We start from the raw sequence: 6005 nt of genomic DNA, 5'->3' as shown, positions 1-6005 counted from the left end.
TGGTGGTCGAAGTTAAGGTTGCGGTCAACCTGTGATGCCAGGTTCCTTACCCACACACACACACAAACCTCTCCATTACCTGTAAATGGGTCTGGAAGCAGTAAACCTCCACACACAAGGACACAAGGTCCAACTCCATTGTCTTAAAGCAGCAAACCCTCGCTCGACTTAACGTTTCCTTAGAACTCAACTTACTTCTCTCCTGATTGGTCCTGCACTCGAATCCCTGCTCACTTCTCTCCTGATTGGTCCTGTCTGTGGATCAAGCAGTCAGGAGCTCCTCTGTTCTGTGTGGTCGTCTACCGCACAGATTCCTGGGCATCTGCGGGGAAGTTTGTGTATGCGCGGCAGTTCCGATACTTTTTAAAAAACAATTTTTATTTTTAAAATTTTATGTTTCACGTTTTTTATTTCTTTTATTTCTAGGTGGGAGGGCTGCAGTCCTGCAGTCCGATAGCATGAGCCGCCCCTGCTAGCAACTATATTTATGCATTTTCTACATTTCTTGCCTTCTCATGTGATCCTTCACCTTATATTCTTTCTTTTGTTTTTTTTTTTTGGCACATTCAGTTGCTGCCTAACTTTTATCTACTTCTGGTTTGATCTCCATTCCCGCTTGATGCTAATATGCTTCTGCTAGACTAATCAGGGAAGTCATCTTACATTTATTCTCCTCATAGGTTCATAGGTTTATAGGTGTGTACTAGGCTAATGGCCCTGGAGTCTTTACAAGCCTAGCCCATAGGATTAACCTGGCATCGTGCCACTCAATCTTAGTTCCCAGTGCCTCTGTCAAGTAGAGTCACTGGAGTGATCCCCGGGGTGAATTTTCTATTTCCCATCCACTCATCAAGATTTCTCTTGAAGAGGGCCAGTGAGGTGCTTTGTTTGACATGTATGGGAAGTCTATTCCATAGCATGGGCAGTCTCTGGGTTATGAATCTGTCCCTCCAGCGTGTTCTGTTGTTTGTGGTAATGAGGTTGAGGTCTCTGGAGTGTGTGGTGCAGAGGGATTGGGATTTCTTTAGATGTAGCATTTCTAACAGACCTGAGTCAGACATGGCTTTGTAAGTCAAACAGAGATCACCTCTAAGGCGATATGAGACAGAGAATAGCTGGAGTGTTTTAAGTCTGTCCATATAAGACAAGTGTTTTAAGGCCTAGGATCCTCTTTGTGAGGTACTTATGTGGCCTCTCCAGTTGTTGCAGGTGTCTGGTAAGGTACATACCAAGTGGGGCATTGTACTTGATGATTGGCCTAATGAGGGAAGAGTAGAGTGAGACAATGACCTCTTTCTTCCTGGATGCAAAACCCTTAGTAATGAGATGTGCCACATAGAAGGACTTTCTGACCACAGTGCCAATGTGGTGGTCAAAAGAGAGGTTGCTGTCAACCTGTGTTCCCAGATCTCTTATAACGCCTTCTGTGTTCAGTAGACCACCATTGATGTGGTAATTCATGGGAATCAGATTTTTCCCAAAGGGGATGATGACACAATTTTTGGCATTTAGCTTAAGGCCATGGTTCTGACACCAGTCGTTGGTCTCAGTGAGGCCTTTCTGTAGGAAGTCAACATCACTTGGGGAGTTAATAATAGCTCCCAACTTGCAATTGTCTGCAAACTTTGTCAGCCAGAGACCCTTTGTGTTGGCCTGGATGTCAGAGAAGTAGATACCAAACAGGAGAGGACCCAAGCCTGAACCCTGCAGGACTCCACTCATGACTGGTCATCAGTCTGACTTGGAGTCAACTACTTTCACACTGTGGGTTCTATCTGTGAGCCAGTTTGCAACTCAGCTAGTGATATAGGGGTTGATGCCTAGCTTAGTGAGTTTTTCTATGATTCCTGAGTGGAGAATGGTATCAAAGGCTTTGGCTAGATGAAGGTAGGCTGTATGAACCACCTTGCCATCATCCACATTTCTGGTTTCTGACTCAAAGAAGTCGACCAGGTTGAGCAGGTTTCATAACTTTCACTACGTTTGGGTCTTGTGAGGTCAGCAGATATGTATGCAGTCCCACAATTGCATATCTGTACATGTAATCAGTTTCAAGGAGGCCCGCACCTCCTTCTGAATGGGGAATATGTAATCTTGGTATGCACTGATTTTTATAAATTATTTGATGAGCATGAAGCATCCTTCTTGTTTTCTTGTCTAATATATCCAGCATCTTTTGGGGCCAGTATGTCACTGCAAAACTGTAAATTAGAACAGGAAGAGCAAATTGGTTTATAGCTTGAACTTTGTTCCTAGATGTCAATGCTGTTTTCAAGTTTAATTTAAGCCTTCTAAAATATTCCTTACTGAGGTTTATTCATGTTTGTTCATGCTTTATTGTTGATCCTTTATCAGTTCCTGAATATTTATACACTCCCTCTTGCTCAAGTTCTTTTATTACACATTCCTGTCCCAAACTGATGTTTTCTTGGTGCTGCAGCTTTCCTGCTTTAAAGGTTACTTTTGCACGTTTATCAAGACCAAATGACATTCTTATATTATCTGAAAAAGTTTTGATGACTTGCAGTTGTGCTTTCAGTTCCTCGCCTGATGAGCTATACAATTTTAAATCATCAACAAAGAGAAGATGAGAAGTCTTTACACTTTGTTGCTTTCTGGGAGCCAAATTATAAGCATGACATAATCTGTTAAGCAGACAGCTTAATGGGTTAAGGGCAAAACAAAAGAGAAGCTATTCCTCTATGTAAGGCTAATGCTAAAGTTATAGCTATGGAGCTAGTCTTATTATTTTTCCAGCAGGGATACCAAATAAATATAAACTGATTGGGGGACACTATTTATGTCCAGAATAAAGAACCAGTTGTGCATTTTCTATAAGATTAAGTGATTAAAAGCCTCAGTGTACAGTCCTCAGATGGATGCAGTGGTAGAGCATTTTAATGAAACATTGAAGTTCATGCTGAAAGATGTTATTGAGGAAGATGGAAAGATTTGGAACCTGTTAATACCATACCTCCTGTTTGCAATTAGATAAGTGCTTCAAGCTTCAGCAGGTTTATGTTATTATATGGCAGGCATTCTCATGCACTGTTAGTTATTCCTATAAAAAAAATTGGGAAGAAAAGAAACTACAATTTAAGAGCATTATATAACATTATACTAATTTATGTCATATAATGTAGGCTGAGAGTGGTAATGCGCATAATATACTATGGAGAACACACAGAAAAAAATCAAACTACAGAGCAAGGGGTTTATAATAGGAATGTAAGATCCAGAGAATTTAAAGCTGAAGACCATGTGTTAGTTATGATCCCTTCAGCAGAAAACATATGTTTTGCTAAATGGCAGGTTCCATTTGAAAAAGCAGAAACATTCAAGGAAGTAAACTGTAGAGACAGGTAGACTGGCAAGAGAAGACCAGAATATATATAGCATATTAACATCCTGTGACCATGGAGAGAAGCACAAATATCTGTAGTTAGTTTAGCAACATAGACTAATAACTTTAGTGAATAAAGAAAATTGACTTCAATGCCTACAGTTCGGGTAGAAGACATAATACCTAAGTCACAGAAATAAGAAATAAAATAGTTTCTGTCAAGGACCATAGAAGTTTTTTCAGAGCTGTATGGCAGAAAAAAATCTGATTCAACACTATACTCAGACCACTCCCGAAGGAAAGGCTAACTTAAAACCTTACAGAGTACCAAAGTCACAAAGAAAAGCAGTACAAAAGGATGTATCCAAGATCTTTAGATGAGAGAAATAAAACACGCAAGCAGTGAGTGGAACATCCCTATAATATTTATCCTTAAACCCGAAGAAACCCATCAGGTTATGTAATGATTTTAAGAAGCTGAACAGCATCTCAAAATTATCTGCCCAATGCATATGGTAGATGAAGTTACAGAAAGGGTAGTGAGGACAAGGCTCCTGAATACACTGCCCTGAAAAAGGGTACTGGTAAATCCATTTAATAAATGAAGCTATCTAGAAACAACTTTTGCAACCCATGGGGGTTATTCCAGTATACCATGCTCTATTTTGGTTGTGTGGTACCCCTGTATCCTTTGAGCAACTCAAGGACTGAGTCCTAATGCGCCATGGTCAGTATGCTGCTGACTATGTGGATGATATTATCATACAGTCTGACCACTGGAACTCACATCTGGACAATGTATGAACTGTGTTAGATGCCTTAAAACAAGCTGGGCTAGCTGTTAATACCTCCAAGAGCAAGGTTGTCATGACGGAGGCTAAATACCTTGGGTATTTAATAGGAAGAGGAATGATTAAGTCCCTGAAAGTAAAGGTAGACATGGTGAAAAACTGGCCTATATCAGACAGCAAGAAAGAAATAAGGGTGTTCTTGGGATTAGCTAGGCATTATTGGAAGTTTGTACCCTAGTTTGCATTGTTAACATGTTCCATCACAAGAAAAGATACTCATCAAATTAAAGTGGACAGTGGAAGTTGACGCTGCTTTCAATCAGTTAAAAGAAACATATTTAAATCCTGTCTTAGCATCTCCTGATTTTAGCAAAACATTTATGATCTATACTGAAACATCAAAGATTGCCATAGGATTAGTGCTGTCACACACTTTTGATGGGAAGAAACATTTATTATGTTTCCTGTTCAAAAAATTAAGCAAGGCATATGATAAATATTCTGTAGCTGAAAGAGGATTCTTAGTTATTTGGTGAGTACTTGCCACCCTAAAATGCTACATGTGAGGGAGAAAATTCATTTTAGAAAGTGATGATGCCCTCTGTTAAGGCTACAACACCAAGATGGTCTTATGAAATTGTGCAGCTGTGCCTTATCTTTGCATCAATTTAAGATTAAGTTCAGCAAGGGCCAGATTTGACCCACCACAGTGTGGGTGGCCTGTCCCAGGGACACAGTCCATCCAGCAGGCATAAAACTAAGGGTTTAAAGCAGGGGTATTAGTTGTAGGATAGCAAAGTGAAGTACATGTGATCCAAAAGTTTGTAAATATGGAAGTAAATAATGTATACAGAGCTATTATATTGAATTTGTTGCAAATAATACACTGCTACCTCAAGTAGGAATGTTTCTTTACCATAATGAATATGTTTCTTTAAGAGCAGAGAGAAACTTTGCTGTATTAGCCAGAGAAGGTTTACTTAATTAAACAATTAAATCTGTATGAAAAGAGGGCTGAGGGAAAACCCATACAAAGTGTTGTTTGCCCTACTTGGAGTGGGATTTGATGGCCATAGAAAGAGCTCTAGAAGAAAATTAGAAGAAGTAGAGAAAGACCTGGAAGAAGGCACCAGATGGAGGTTGGAGATCATTCCTGATGTAGAAAGACACACACACACGCACACACACACACACACACACACACACACACACACACACACACACACACACACACACACACCCACATACACACACATAGTCTCTCTCAATCTCTCTCTCTCTCTCTCTGAAAGAGACTGTAACTCAGCTGGGACTGGGTTGAAGATACTTGCTGTAAAATTTTATGAAACCATAAGGACCTGCATTTTTGCACTTTTGTATAATAAAACACACTGTTTTATAAGACTGGTGACTCTCCCACCTTTAACGAACAGTGTGTCAACATCATGGCAAGATAGTCTAGTACCTAAATTACATATATATTCTTATCATTTTTGCATCATGGGACTGGCACTGAGCCAATCTGCTTCCTACTGTAATCCGAAGACTTTTTTTTTGTGTTGAGGGCTGGAGGTAGGTATGGATTTGGTGGGGACATGTATGGTTGTATTAACGAAGGAAGCCAACTGGCTTCCAACTGTAATCCAACGATCCAAAGAAGTGCAATTGCACTGTATTGAACTATAATTTGCATATTCCCAAGATTCTTTGTCAGATACATGCATTATATATGATCTATTAACAAAATTGTATCCTAATGTGTACTCAGAGTATAAGTAAAAAGCCAATGAGGTGGATAATTCCCAATAAGGTCCAGACAAAATAAGGCAGTATAAAATAACACTTTAATACAAAGACAAAAATGGTCAAGC

Source organism: Protopterus annectens, chromosome 12.part0 (genome assembly GCF_019279795.1).
Source record: "Protopterus annectens isolate FY-2018-M chromosome 12.part0, PAN1.0, whole genome shotgun sequence".
In the NCBI taxonomy this organism is placed as follows: Eukaryota; Metazoa; Chordata; order Ceratodontiformes; family Protopteridae; genus Protopterus; species Protopterus annectens.
The sequence above is the reverse complement of the archived record's forward strand: the minus strand, read 5'-3'. Positions refer to the sequence as shown.